This window comes from Argiope bruennichi, chromosome 2 (genome assembly GCF_947563725.1).
Source record: "Argiope bruennichi chromosome 2, qqArgBrue1.1, whole genome shotgun sequence".
NCBI classification, from domain to species: Eukaryota; Metazoa; Arthropoda; class Arachnida; order Araneae; family Araneidae; genus Argiope; species Argiope bruennichi.
The window spans coordinates 109,175,302-109,192,472 of record NC_079152.1 but is presented as its reverse complement, the minus strand read 5'-3'; the positions used below and the strand labels follow the sequence as shown (position 1 = coordinate 109,192,472).

Here is a 17,171-nt window from a genome sequence, read left to right as displayed (position 1 = left end):
ATCTCTTTTTCAAAACTAAAATATATCGTTGCATATATTTAAAATTAAAGCGAAGCAGTTCCATATGTGATCGTGCAGCTGCTGAAAGCACTGCATGGACTAATAAAGCATTTGTTTGTTTTTGAAACGGATTCTCGCCTTTTATTGATAAGCGTAAGTGTTTGCACCTGGATACTTTTGTTCTTAATATCTAGTCATCTCATAGTATCGATGAAATCAGAAATAAATTCCAAAATCGGTTATATGTTATCTGAAAGAAATGCTTGCTAGGCGAAAATTGACGATGATAAAGTTTTGTGAGAGTTTCAAATGAAAAATAGACAAAGTAAAGGATCTCAGAATTCTTAACAATTATCCAAAGAGGTAAAAATCTCTCTTTTTGCTCCCATGCAATTTACAAATGAAACAATTGTGAAATTTGGAAATTTAAACATAGAATATTCATAGAAATAAATTTATAAAGAAGTATAAATTGGATATTTTAAAATATTAAAAGTCAGTATTTTAATGCGAGCAGGATTTTGAATTTTAAAATTGATCAAAATTTATAAAATCGATGTAAAATTGCAGAAAATGTTCAGTTTTGAAGTTATACATACATTTTATGAAACATTTTGAAATCAATTATTTTTAAAGTGCAATTTTTTGTTAATTTGAAATTTTAAGAAAAAAATTTATTGAAATTCATGTAAAACTTTTTACTTGAATAATTTATCTAAAAACTGATTCATAATTCACAGAGGAGCTTACTTTGAGCATGTGCATGAAATTCCAGATTAATAGGATAAGTAGTTTTGAGAAATCCTGTACACATGCCTCATTTTTTATTTATTTATTTTTTGAAAGAGAGAAATGTAGTTAAAGTAAAAAAATATTAAAAAAAGAATTTGAACAAAGTAATGCAAATTAAAAGCCCCAAAAAGATAGGCACTGCCTTTAGTTATCTTAGATTGCTCCATGTCTTTTGAAATTTTAAGTTTTTTTGTCCTTATGTGCATCAAAGATTGCTGCGGTTATACGTCTTTTGACATACGTCTATATTCTGACAGATGAAATTTCTGTCCACATTTAATCGATGTTAGTAGAATTTTTTCTAGATAACTCTGGAAGTTTTCATAATATCTTTACAATCTTAATACCATAATAATTTTTTATTTTCAAAAAATCGAAAAATCTGAAGTTTATATATATATATATATATATATATATATATATATATATTATATATATATATATATATTATATATATATATATATATATATATATATATATATATATATATATATATATATATATATATATTATATATATATATATATATATATATATATATATATATATATATATATATATATATATATATATATATATATATATATATATATATATATATATATATATATATATATATATATATATATATATATATATATATATATATATATATATATATATAATATATTTATTTAGTTTATTTCAATATTTTTTAGAAATGTAGTAAGTGATTTATAAAATTATTATCTGCCTTTTCGACAAAACTCATTAAACGAATTCATAAATTCGTGATTTTTTTTAAATACATTAATTTAAAATGTAAGATCGAACCTGGGGTTTTATTTATTTTTCCTGCATTCCTTATACCAATTCATATGATCTTCCTTAACTTTTCTTAAAAAAAATAATAATCATTCAGTTATTGTTTTTATATAGAGCATTGATGGATAAATGCATCAGTAAGGGAAGATGTGTAAAATAGAAATAGCAACATTTAATGCATATCTCTCATGAATTGTCTTTGTTATCTTTTATGAAAACGCTGAACTGAAAAGTGTATTGTATGTATTTTATATGCTGCAGCAAAGTCAAAATTGCATTTTTTTATTGAAATAACATTTTAAAAATGTAATCTTAATAATTTATTTAAATATATTTTTTTTTCTGTTAGATTATTAAAAAGAACGCTGGTTAAATATTATAATTTCAAAGTTGATAATAAGGTACTTATGGCGTAGAAAATTATTCGCAACATTTTATTCAAAAATAATTTTTTTCTGGAAATGTAAATTATAAATATAAATTATACCTTAAAGAGAGGAAAAACAACGATGTCTCGTTAAAAATTAATAATACTTTACTGAATGCCATTGCATAGAATTTATACAAAATTTGTCATGTAGCGTGTCAGTATAATCTCTTAATAGATTGAGAAAATAAACTAATCCTTCCTAAAGCAGTTTAAATGTATGATGACAATAACTATCGGAATAAGTGAACACTATAAGTAAGATAAAATGTGAATATCAGTTCATTTTATACGTGATGTGCTAATAACAGTTATTATGACATTTTATAATAGTTTTATAACCTATTTATAAGCAAGAATTTAGCGAAATGTATCTCTATTCTTATAAAATGTAATATTTCTCTACAAGTTTGGAATCAAAATACCAACAAATTTATTTCAGGGTCTTCACTATATCTAAAACACATAACCACAATGTTCAATGTACCTTGTAATTTATGTTGCTGCAACTGCTGGTGTTGCACTTCGTGGAATACTAAGCAATTTCGTTCGTGATTATTATAGAAATTCCTCTATTCAAAGTATGTAATTTCTAGAATGGAATACATGGATCCAGCTAGGTTTCTGGAAATGGTGAATTCGTAGTATTCCAAAGCATTTGAATAATCCTTTATAAATTGAAAATAGCAGAAAAGTTTAAATGTGGTGAAATCTTGGAATTTCTGTGAACGTTAATAATGTGGTGAGATTGTTAATGAAGTTGGAATGATTTGTTAGTATTTGATTAGTCTAAATGTTTGTTCTATTGAGGGATTTCTAAGGGAATAATATAATTAACATGTTTAGAAATAGAATTATTCAACACAAAATTCTATATCCATTTCTAGAATCCATGTAGTTTAAACTGTAATTTGAGAATCCTTAAAATGCAACCACAATATTGAATAAGTTGCAATGAACGCCTTTTATGCTGTTAAAAAAATAAATACTGTGTTCCGTAATTTCGTAACAGATGTTACAACGGCTAATTTTGAAAAATTCTGTCATGCTCAGAACAAACATCAAATGGAAGTATATCTGAAGCTAATTTTTTTTTTTCGTGAACCGTTAAGATTTTTATTTATTTTGAAAGTGCATGGCAGTATTTTTTAACGTTCTAAAATAGGTGCGCCTAATTGAACGTCACACCTTTGAATAGGATCAATTATTCATTTTAATTTACTGTTTATAAAGAAATAAGTATTTCATTTCCAGTGTATCAACTTTAACTAACTTGAACAAAAAAAATTGCAAAAGTGTATTAAATCAAGTAACAAATCTGTAAAGTGTATAAAGTAAATCTGTTAAAAGTGTTTAATAAATAAAATCATCTTTTTTGTGAAGTATTTAAATGAGAATTTACTTTCCTTCTCTAGATGTGATTTGCAATTTGTTAACTGTACGTCTACTCTAATTTTGTTATTAGTAGAATATCTTTTATAATTCGCATTACACTAAAAGCAGCTTTTGCTTTAACTCCGAGATGCATGCTTTTAATCAAAAATTTAGACTTTGAAACAGAAAGATAAAATTGACCGATTTATCTGTCAATTATGGAGCAGAATCAGTTTTTCTTTTATCTATAAATCGTCAAAACCAGCAAATAATGCATTAGTCATTTTTATGACTTCGTCATCATTTGACTGATTAGTCAAGACGATATAGAAGTATCGTCTTATGTTCTTGAATAAAACTTTATTCGGATCTTTGATTTTCTTTTGGCTGCCAAATCTTAACATTTATTTTTACATTTGTTCGAGTATGTTTCTATATATATTTATATGTTTACAGCTAATTTACTTTTTTTCTTCTACCTGTTAATGATCGCCTTGGTTTCGGAACTGAAGCTTCACAAAACCGAAACCAAGAAAATGTGATTTCTTCAAGATCTGCCTTTCTTCATGAAAAGGTCGAAACTTGATTTATTCGGAGAATCGTCGTGTAAGTTGGCCTATTGTAAGTTAAAGACACCAGTTTAAATGTCCTATTTCTGCTATGGCGCAGAAGCTTTGAGAAGGGATGTCTATTCAGAAATCATCCTCATCATCTATTCATTGTTCAAAATTATGAGACCATCCTCAAGTAGTCCTGTTTTTTTTTTCTAAAAAAAGGAAGTAAATAAAAATAAATTATTATTTTCTTTCATTTAAAGTATTTCTTGGTATATTAACACAGTTCTATTTCCTCAGAAAAGGAAACTACACGTTTTGATTGTCAATATTTTTAAAGTAAGTTCATACATTATTTCTAAAGAAACGTATGAAGTATCATATTGAATTTATGCAGCTGTGTTTGATTTATCATGATTTTTACCATGGCTGTTATTAATAGTTCATGTTGCTTTCCCAATAATTTCAAATTTCAGATAAAAGAAAAGTTTTATATCAGAATTGAACTAGAGAAGCAAATATAGACATGTTATTTCTTTGAGTATGTGTTGTATAGAAAATTTTATTCCACCTATGAAATGATAAATATTCTTTGCAATTAAGGATTTTTTCAAAATCTTTTATAACAAATAGAGCATGAGCCTTGAACAGAATGAATGCATTTTCTTTGAGATTTTTATTTCATGATAATTATTTTATTCATTGTAATCTAAACTCCAGTCCTTTTTAAAACAAAGATTACAACATATCAATAATCATAAGCAAATCAGTTATCTATAAGTGGATATAAGCTTCTCCATCGTAAAAGAATATCCAGGCATCATACATTTGGTGTTGAATGGCCAACTTTGTCACTTGATCCTGTGAATTTCAAAATTCAACCATTTGCAAATATCTGAAAGACACTTCATTATTTTATTTAGCAAGCAGAAGTAACTAACTAATTGAATATAAAAATCCATACATCTGTACAGATTTTGCAAGTTCGCTATAACTCATATGCGCTATACATATTTAATTTTTTATTGCTTATCCAATTTCTAAAATGTTCTGATTAATAACATTTCATTTCTAATTATTCCATAATGTAACGAAATTAATTAAAATTTTATAAAGTGAAATTTAATACAGTTCCCAAAAATTATTTTCCCAAACTATAATGAGATATCACCTCATGAGGGAAAGAAATAAGAAGTTTCTTATTCCACAAAGCCATCCGCTTTGAACTAGTTTTATTATTTTTAAATCAATTGCGCAATGCAGCGTGCTTGAAATGTAATTCTTTTTCTCTCACATCGATCCTCATCCCCGTTTCTTCAAAGGAATTTTGACCTAAATCCAGGTGCTTCTCTTTTTATTCAATGTATACAGTTTTTGTGACAATGTCATGGTATTCACGAATTGATAATTGGGGCATTTTTCATGCTATCTACATAAATAATATTTAATTTAAAAATTTGACCAACTTTAATATTTCACTGAATAATGGAAATTTATTCTGCCTATTTACCAAAAACATTGTTTATAATATATATGGCGATACTAAAACATTTTGTTCGAATTCTATTCGTCATTTATCTTTCCAAATTAATAGCAATTCTCATATTTTATTGTAACTCAATAAATTTCAGTTTGTAGCAAAAGTATAACTGGACTTTATATTAATTTAGACAAGATAGGATCAAATAGAATCTGAACTTAAATAAAAAAGATTAAAAATTGAATAGATATAAAAAAGCACAAAGGAAACTTAACCACAAAGGGAAAAAGATTATTTTTCTGATATTCACAAAAAAGAAATGGCTTTTTCTTTTGTTATATTCACAGAAAGAAAACATCGGTACATTTTTGACATATTCACTACAAAATCTACTTATCGTCAAGTCCTCCTCCACCTTTTTTTATATAAAACTATAACTGTATTTCATTGGCTTCTTTTGCTTATTGAATAAATAATTAGTTTTTAAATTACACGTGGAAATGTTTGAAAAATAGCTGATGAGTATGATTTTAGTTTCTAGGCAGGGACAATACTGAATTTCGATCACCACGCTCTTAATGCTAAAGCTACATCAACACGAAGACGTCTGACTTTCAAATGAAACGCAGCAGCTATTTAGCTGCAACCAGCCCACAATGGTTATGTCTTGAAACAATTACACTTTTTACAATGAACCGAAATAAGAAACCAATGCAAATAGTATATTTAATAACACATCTTTCTTTGTTAGATGCATGAATGGGATAATTTGAGGAATGTCGTATTAAATTAAGTAATGACCTCTTGATTAAGAAATTGGATCCGTATAAACTCCATTGACTAAACACTCAAGTCATACCGGACCGGCATGTATTTGATTCATAATGACAAGCATGACAAGAAGTAGTTCTACACACAGGTGGGTTTTTAATTTTAAACAAATTTTCCGATCGTGAAACCGTTATTCTAAATTCTTTTACAATGAAAATAAAAAAGGAAACTAATCCCAGTGTTGTCAATAATGCTATCACTGTATTTTACATGCTCTTCAATATAATTATATTTTATTAATATATTACTACACTCTGTTATAATATCATTATTCAAAACTTTCAAAACAGGCCAAATTGTAGCAGTCCGGTTAACTTGAGCAATTGGGACAAAAATATCCCTGCTTTTAGGCCTTTCTAAACATACGGCGTCCAAAGTCAAGACAACTTGAACTTGTTCGGCAAATGACAGCTGCAAGACATGCTCGGCAAATAAAACAATAACATATTCACAGAAAATAATTTTTTAATGTCTATTTTATATTAATTTCCTTAAAATGTATTTTTCCAACTAAAAACTATTAAAACTGCCATGCAAACTTGCATTAACATTTTTGATCTGATTCCCAAAGCAGATATTTCCATATCAAAGTAAGACATGATTTATAGTTCTTATTTATTAGTTTAATGTATACCAACTGCTTTCAAAATTACTTTTCAAAAGGATTTTTTTTTTATTATCATGAATTTTCCAGTTTTCAAAGTGATCATTTCCAGACCTCTTTTTTTTAGCGTGATATCCTATTGCTGATAAAAAAAATAGCCCCCCTATCAATTATATATTTTTATTAATTCTGAACATTTGAACATAATATCGAAAAAAGATTCAAAGGAATTTCATAAAACAGGAAATAGATAAATAATTCATGATGCATTGTCATATTCGTTTAACCTATTGATAGATATCTCACATTTGATTGATGAAACCCATTTGTGCATAGAACACATTTATGGAGGAATCTAATCATGCAAAACTAAATATCTGAAAGTCATATTATTTGTTTATTTATTTTCATCTGAAGTAAATATTGTGTCAAAAGGTCATTCGCTATGACATTGGGTTTTTCCCATCAAACACGTGGCTTAGTCGTTTGACAGCTGTCCATTACTTTCCTTTTCAAATCCGTCTGTCCAATTACGAAGGCTTTGACCCACATTCCAAAGTTCGCTTTTTCCTCAAATTTTCCTTACTAAGTGAATAGGAAAGCAATGGATTATAAATGAAATGAACTTAGAACTGAAGACCTCTGCTTATTTTTTTTTATCTTTGAAAATTAAACAATTGCGTTGCGTTTGAAAAAATGATGAAAACGTAATTATTTTTGATAATTTTCTATACATTTTCAAGATTTCGAACTCCAAATAAGTTTCGGAGTTTTATTTGCCATGAAAATGTTTGAAAAATAAAATCATTATTAAGAATTAAATTTACTATTATATACTTACAAAGTTCCAGTAAGAAAATAATGTAATCATCTCTGCGGTTCTAAAGTCATCAAAATAATTTAAATATTTTTCCCAAAATGTTTCTCCATCATTGCTATTTCACAAGAGAAAGTACAAATTTCTTTGGACTGAGTACAGAATGTTATTTTAATTATTAGATTGATGTTTTAACATATTTTTGGAAATGTCTTTCTTAATAGAGAATTGATTTAGCTCTATGAATTCTCACAGATCCCAAAACCTGCTTGATGGAACTATCGCAGGCGCCAGGCATTCCTGAATATCACTGTGAAGTTTCTTTCCCTTTTCATTAAACGTTGTTGTTTAAGCATCCGGGATGCTTTTTAGTCCATTAGAGATGCTTCCTAATATAGATTTCAAAGAAACGGAAGTTTTATTACGACTCTCAAAAAATTTCTCATCATATGTCTAATAGATAGTCATCAGTTCACTGGTGTCCTCATTTGTATATCATTCACTTAAGAACAAAAGTTGCCATTGAGGAATTTTTCTTATACTCTGAGTTCTTTGGACTGAGTACTACTTCAGTACTCTGAGACACATGAACTCGGTTGTTCTTAGGAATGAGAAGGCTAAATTAGCACTATTTAAGAATGTTTAATTCAGTTAAAATATTATGCTGTTTTGAAAAATAATCTCCATTCTTATCGATGAGATGTAGAGTTGTTTCAAAAAGGTTCCACTTTTGTTCCAGTTGTTTATTTTGTTCCATTTTTTCAGACTAATTTTTGAACAAATCTTTCGATGTACAGGTGTTATCAAAATAATGGAAACATCTGTGAGTATAGGTCACATTTCAGAATGCTCTTCATAAATTTAAAATAATATAATCATTGTTACCATTTTTTTTAATATAAAATACATATCATAAGAATACAAAGTAGCTTTTGTGAAGTTCTAAGTATAAAATGTCAAATCTGAAGACTTTCAAAAAAGTCAAATTGTCGGTGCTGGATAACTAGAGCAACTCTGACCGAAATACTCCAGCTTTTAGGCGTTTCTAGAGGCACGGTATCTACAGTCATGGCAGCGTACACATACAAGCTCGACAAAGCAAAACAGTAGACGGAAGAAGAAGCTGAGTGAAAGAGACCGACTAGTATTCAAGCACATTTTAATATCTATAAAAGAAAACAATGGCAGCCGAAAGTGATAGCAGAGTTTAATAAGCATCTATCAATAATTACATAAGAAACACCTTCATAAATAGAATACTTACGGCGAAGCAACAATTCCCAAGACAAGTGTCACAGATGTTAATGCCAAACATCGCCTACATTTATGTCATAAACATAAAACCTGATCGATTGATAAGATAAAGTTATATGGGCATACGAATCATCTTTCACACATTTCCTCACAAGACTGTTGCACATGTTTTTTCCTCACACGGGACGTTTAAAGCACACCTGCACAAGCGCATGATCTTGATTGTCAACTCCCAAATGCCATACGCGGAGTTGGATCAGCGATGCATCTGCCATGGTAAGGGAAGCCATATCGTGATTTTCTGCTGGCCCAAAGAACCCTGAAAGGAGGGTCACTGCGGAAAAGTATAGAAAAGTTTTAAGTGATCAAGTCCATCCTATAATGTAAATATTGCTTCCTGCAGAAGATGATTGATGTTGATTCCATGATGATAATGCTTCTCCTATTTATGCAATAGGAATTATCCAATCGCGGTTTAATGAATACAAAGTGTACCATTTATCTTGGCTCACAAAGTCAACTTATAATCGAATCTTTATGGTCTTTCTTAGAGCGTTTAATTCGGAATCGACATCTTACATCCACACCTATCCCGGAACTTTCACATCTCCTTGAAGAATGATACAGTATTCTTATAAAAACTATTCAGCACTTGCATGATTCAATTCCCAGGTGAATCAAAGTTATATTACTTGCCAAAGATGGTTCTATGCCTTAATAATATAGATTTTCGTATTCGTTTATGGGTTTTCATTACTTTCATAACCACCTATACCTTTTAGACACAATACATATGCCAAAAATAGCTATTATGACTCAATGATAATGCCTTTATCACATTAAATTTCGAACATTAACAGTAATATATTAATAGAGATGCAAAAATTTTATTGAAAATAAACATCTTATATGAAATTGTAATTTCCATGCAATATTTTCTGGGAAAAGGCATCCAAAATACACATTCGGATTTTTGGTATTTGTATATTAATCGCATACCAACTATTTATCGCGAAGGTTCGCAAGCTAATGGACTGTTTAGTAAGTGTAGTGCGTCAATGCCATTCAGCAAAGAATATACATGTTCATGATTTCTTTCTATACTACGAAACACATAACTCTCATGTATACTCTCTGCAACTAAATCCTGAACACTCTCTTCTACTTAAATTGCATGCAGCGATAAATTAAGTATAAACAGATAATTTTTTTTTATCCTTTGGAGTACGTAAATGTGAATAAATAAGTGAACGTGTACTATGCACGGACTTAGAAAGCATAAAACCTGCGAAAAACTCGTAATATTGTCTGGAAAAAATACCAATTCTCAACAGAATACTTAGGAGAAATTTTTATTTACTTTAAGCAGCCTAATCATTAAATTATGAATATTTCTTCCCAAAATTCGATAATTCACTTTTGTTATAAAATAATAATAATTTTTATGATAAAAAGTTTTTTCATTTGTTTTTAACAAAAGATTAATAACTTTTTGAGATTAACAAAAGTAGATAATCTTGGTCACATTTAAAGATATTATATAAAAAAAAAATATTCTTCTTGCCACTCCTGAACGCTTTTTTGCCACTTGTGTTTGCAATCAATACTCAAATTAGAGTTAAAATAAATTAGTACAGTTAGAAACTAAGTGACAATTACATACACGAGGAGGTGGGACGAATCGAAAAAGTATCTAATAGGGTGGAAATTAAAATCAAAGAATGACGAAAAATTTCGGAAATGTGCTCTTTCCTCACGTCTCACACCTTAACAAGGTAGAATCGTCGAGAATGATCAATATTTTGCAATGATAATATCACTATTATCGTTAATCATTTGGAATGAGCAATTCTTCGAATGCCTCGGGCATTTATAGAAAGTTTGCAGAAAATAGAATAGAACAGAAACACTATAAACGAAATTTAATATATTGATAAGAATCCTCCGCATATTTCTAGTTTTACAAAGTATTAACCATTACATCGTCATCATCAAACAATCTCACGAACTTCCTACAGGAATCATCATATAAATTAATTTTCAGAGAAGTACACGCAAGGGAACAAACCAGAGATAATGGTAAATCTATTACTCGGGCTGCCTCAAAACTCGTACATCTGAAAAGCAATTCTATGAAAGCTGTATTTGATACATACGTATTCAGTATTTGCAGATGCTAATTATTCACGATTCCCCATTGAAACTCTAGACATGAAACACATAGTATGATGCTTAGATCTTCATTTATTTTGAGCAAACAAACGCGGACTGTTTGATGAAAATCAGGATGATTTCTGTAGCATTTTATGTGGAATGGGATAAATGCTATTAAATAGTTGTTTAACCGACCTATTTTAATGTTAATTCACAATGCTACTCATTTATATAATGATTATTTTGATAATAAAATTTAGAATTTCCTGTTATAAATAAAAACATAAAAAGCTGTTGAAATGTCATTTTCTTAGTTTATTCTAAAGAATTTCAAAATTATACCCCCAGCATTGATTATCTCTGTAGGATGAAATGAATGGCATAAAGACATAAGTTTTGAATCTGGAATATATTTAAATAAAATTTGACAGTTTAATAAAATACAACCAAAGTCCAAGCGTGAAACCATTAAAATATCTTATCATTATTTTAAATATAAATTTCACAAATTATTTTAAATTTAAAAAAGTGAGTTATTTGCTTATTAGCAGCGAGTTATTTGAATATGCCGATGAATGGTAATGAATTTTTTACTAAATATGGCCTTTTAAAAGCATCCAACAGCTAGAGCACCTAACAGCCCGCAGTTTATTATTAAGTCAGCAAAGATAAGACAAATATTGGGCAATATTAAATAAGTAAGTTTCCATAATGTCGATAAAAATTTGCTGTTTTATCAGTTAAATGCCATTTTGAATGCAGCGAGTTGATCCGCAATGTGTACAAATTTTATCCTGGACAAGTGTTAATGTATGTCGTCACATTTGTGATGTCGTTATGACTTCACAAATGTCATCACTATGCCTTTAAACAATTTACCATTGATGGTACAAATTTTAATCTTTAATGATGTTATTTTCTGCAAAAAAAAAAAAAATATTCCGATAATGAGCTAATCAAATGTTATTTTAAGCCGATGGTATATAACTTTTATCAAAATGTGAGAATAACATCTAAATATCTGAAAACTGAAAAAAAAATTAACAAAATATAAACGTGCTTGAGAAGCATCACATTTTCTGTAAACTAGACGCCAGTGAAAAAGTGGAAACAAGTTTCAATTTAAAACTGATTTCATTTTGCATTAAAAACATACAATAAGACTCGAAGAGTACAGTTTTTTTAAAAATAATGCATCTAAAAAAATTAAAAAAATGTTACAATTTATTTCGTCTTTAACAAAATATCCTGGCAAATAATTCCATTGTTAACCTGGTATATAATTCCCAAACAAGAATTATAATGTTTCAGGAAATGATTATTCTTAATTATTTATTTTTTTTAGTATATAAATGATAAGTTTTAAGGGCAAAATTTAATTTTATGATTGTCATTTTTTAATAGATTTCCAGTTTCTTTAACAATTTTAGTATGATTTTCAAATAATATGATCAACACAAGGCCACGATTATGTACCAAAGCATTTCGACTTGTGTGTGATAAATATTCCTCTGTTTCACTATATTTTATTCCAGTTAAATCGCTTAGATATGCTTTCATATATATGATTTCTCTAAATCATCACATATTAATGTGCACATGCTCTTTTCATTGTGCATATGGATTTTTCTAATAGAGACAAGCTTCATAAATGTTTAATTCATCTATCAACTGATTTTTGTAGTATTATTACTGCTTTCTTTATTCGTCTTGAAAGCTACACACATGTTACTCACAATCCTTCTTGGTTTAGCTTATAACACGAAAGAAAATCACATTATTAAATATTTGATAAAATTTTGAAAGCGGTTTAAATTTCAGGACAACAATGTAATATATTGCTCGTTGGAAATTAGACCAAGAAGTATTTTTAAAAACTGGCTAAAATAAATTTCCATGCTTTATCATTATAAAGATAATTTTGTGAACAACTTCCAAACCGTGTAAAATTTTTGTGCAATAATATTGTTACAAATTTTCGCGAAATGACATCAAAATTCATATTAATTTTTAATTAATTAAAATTCTAACTACAATTGCAAATAAAATCGCATCTATTTGTCTAGTTCCATCCTCCAAAGTATATATATATGATAAATTTATTAGCTGTGGATTAAATAATCTGGTCTGCAAAACCCCAACGCAGGCACTCACACATTCATCTTTATTATCAATAGAGACAGAGCAGTATAAAGAAAAGATGATTTCAGCGCTTGTTATTATATAAGACGTATTTTAATTTTAAATCATAATGTTTTCAAATCTTTTACATACAATTTCGGATGTACTTACAGATGCTCTATAAATTTTCTAAAGTATTTATAAAGATCCAATTTTGCCCCAGAGAGAGAGATATTATTTCAATTGGTTGCCACATAATTCTGGTTTAACACTTCGATTTCTTCTCGACAGAGATGCGTGGACAAAGATTCCTATTCTATGGTAATTCCTTTCATGGAATGGAAGTAGCTAACGAGAACTGCTATCACAGAACTTGATTCGATGCTGTTATTGACAGAAATAGATGGCTGGGTATCATTGTATTTTATGTGAATAAGTATGTATCCATTGAGCGTTTGTATATTTGAAATCCCTTCAATTTACGGTTTTACAGACAGTCGATTCTATCGTGCATCTTACGATGTTTGTGTATTAATATATATTGATGAGGTTTATACAGTTAACCTGAAACTAGCAAAGTTTCTAAAGCAAAAGTTTATAAAGATTTGAATCAAATATTGAATTTGGAATTTTACTTATTTAATTCTTTTCAGCTCCTGTGTGATCAAGCGATATTCCTTTTTAAATTTAAATTTCTAAAATGTGTTTGCGAATAAAATAAGATTGTATTAAGGGACTAATACTTGCATAAAAATATAAAATATAAATAAATAAGTATATAAAATTGTATCGATAATTTGGCTTGAATAAATACAACATATATTCCTTGATACAAAGTTCTAATATGCACATTTTAAAGCAACAAAATAATTTTTAAAATACCACGTTTTAAAGTAACATGTTAAGAAACCGAATTATGTCCTTCCCCTTTTTTTGGATTTATAAATTATTGATCATATGCAATTTTTTACATTTTTTTAAAATTGGTAATAGGTTTATTTCCTTAAAGTGAGAGAAAATATGGCAGCAAACCTGCAATTTCTTAACAATAAAATTAAATACTGCTTCAGCAATTATAATGTATTATGGAAATACTTATATTTATGGAAATTATCTTACTTAAAAATACAGGAATTAACTGCACCGTTGAAAATCTAGGGGATTAACGTTTTGTCAAAATTATTTCCTGTGTTGAATTTAAATAGCTATGGTGTTTCATGAGTGTTCTACAATAACTTGGCATGATCAATGAAAATCTATTCAATAATAATTAATAAATAACAACTCCATAAATATTATTTATATTATTTAATATTAACATTGATTTAAAAAATCGAGTTTAACGACGTTAGATCTCTTCCAAAATTTTCCAATTAAATTTAATCAATTCCTCAACTTATAGATTAAAAGATACTATTTCAAATAATGATTTGGAGGTGTGTTAATAACCATTTTGTCATGTTATGGAATAAGAGTGAAACATTTTTTCATTAGAAATTCCATAATATATGATGATAATTTCTTAGTTTGAAAATTATTTATAGAAACACGTTATTTCATTCTACAAAACACATTCTATAAAAACTCGAAAATTGCGAAATAATAAACAGCAAATGTTAACTTTAAACAGTATAAAATTTTAAAGACAAAACGAGAGTCAATGGTGAAATTTGTTACAAAACATTAATAAAAAAACAAATCGGGATTGAAATTTTACAATGCTTTTATTATTTGTATCCTGAAGTTCCCTGTAAAATATCTGTTTTGATGAAATTACATCATTTATTTAAATATTTAGAGAGATGGCAAAAACTTTTTTATGCCATCCGCGAAGAAATCCCGTGCAACGTCATTCACGCTAGCAGAGATCTCAGAAGATCAGACTTATCTCATTCAACCAAAACTTTCCTCGTGCTCAGCGTCCTCAATATCTTGTGATCTGTTCTCAAATATGTTGCACCCTCTCGCGATGACTTGAGGTAACATTGATTTTCACGATATACTTCATGCAAGAAAGTAAAGTAGATACATTTTAATGTAATTACACCTTTCAGCTCACGCACGCCCGTAAAAATGAATCACTGTACTCACGTTCAATTCGAACTCTACTTCCGGCTGATAAGACATGTAAATGGCTGATTATCAAACAAATTGAAATTGCGGCTTGAACGCCTCACGATATAGATAAATGCCAGAAGTTTTACTGTAAATGTTCATCAAAATAGCATTTCACCGCAAATTTTACAAAAGAGTAAATACGGCTAACTTTTGGGTTGATCACCATATTAATTCAGATGTGTCAGTGAGGTGAGAACGTTGGACGAATCTGGAGCTTTAGTTGAACGAACTAGCTTTCAAAAATTCGTTTAATCGGTCGATTTCACATTGGTAATATTATTAAAACTTAGAAAATTTTTATAATAACAAGTTGGTAAATGTATAATCATATTACAAAATCATATTTAATGTTGTATATATTCAAACTCATTTGTTCATTTTCAGGACAAAACCATGTCTTTCTGGTTTGTATAGAAAGATGGCCTAAAGATTTTTTCCCTTCTTTTGGGACCATATATTTCTTGCTCTTTTCTTTCCTTAAGTGTGCAACAAATGTATTCATATTATTTAATTGAAACATATTTTGATATATTTAAACACATTTATTTGTCTGCATTCAAATCACGATTACTAATAATGTCACAAGAAAATACATTTAATCGGACATACCTAAAAAATTATGAACATTTCTATTGTATTGTTCGGAACACGTTTCATATAAACTTGTCCATTAGTTTAAGACGAATGCTTCTTCTGGTATTTATTATTTTATTGTGAGCAAAGACGTGTACCGAGAATAGAATAATAAATTAACTGATTACATTCATCTCTGTTTTATCTTGTCAGTCGCGTGTAGTAAATAATTAATTTTTGCCTTTAACTAAATACAACTTTTTCTTTTTCGAATAGACTTGTCAAATTATGCAAGAAGTTTTCATAATGTCTGATGGTTGCAACAAAATTTTAGTATAAAACTGATGTTATTTAAATGTTAGTGCCGTTATTTAAGAAATGCTTGGTTGCATCATGCTTTGCCAATGCGAAACTGAAAAACTTCATGTACATGGAAATTTTCCTCCTATCCCATGGCAAATTATAACATCAAGTTAATATTGAATACAGAATTGCATTTCATAAATAATGGTTTCAAAAAAAATTTAGTTTTCCGAGTGACCAAATGAGTTGCTTGGTATGCACGCACACACACACACACACACGCACGCTCCTATTTTCCTCATTATTATAAGTTAAGATTGACGCAAAAAAAAATCAAAGACTTCACATTTGAGCTTTCTATAAACACTGATAGCTCTAATGGCAATTCTTGGCTTAGAAATTAAGCAAGAACTGTACAATAATTATTCATTCGAATTAAATGAGGAATAAGCAAATAGAATACAAAAACTAAATAAATACAAATGAAAAAAATACAAATTGAAAAACCACAAAATATTAAATGAAAGCTTATTTAATAGTTAATTCACAATTAGAATATATTATATATGAAATGCAAGCAATATCAGGGGAAAGAGTCCAGAAATTTTAAAAGAAAAGCCATTTCCAAAAGTATTACTCAGTTTCTAGTAGGAGAGCCATTGGTCCTGTTATATTTGTTTTCAATATTCACAGACCACCTAATTGCAGTAGTTATTGAAACCACTCTGGTGGAGTTTTTGATTCGAAGATAAATATTTCAAAATCATAACTGTTCTCTAAATGTTAAATAATATTTATGAGTGTTAACTTCACATGCTTTTACACAGGTATATCATTATGATAAGTTCCGATACATCTAGTTTTAAGAGTTTTAATATTTACGATTGGATAAATGTCATCTGAAATTAGATTATTGCATTTTAATTTAAAGTATAGAAAACTTAAGAAGGCATCTCATATATTC

General features: G+C 28.3%; 1 protein-coding gene across 1 annotated transcript in view; it reads left to right on the top strand.

Annotated features, from left to right (window-relative positions):
- Positions 1 to 289: 289 nt before the first annotated feature.
- LOC129961882 (RYamide receptor-like) overlaps positions 290 to 17,171 on the top strand; it is a 327,448-nt gene continuing 310,566 nt past the window's right edge. Inside the window, exon 1 of the mRNA XM_056075501.1 lies at positions 290 to 363. The gene's annotated coding sequence lies outside the window, so the exon portion shown is untranslated. The remainder of the gene's footprint in view (positions 364 to 17,171) is intronic.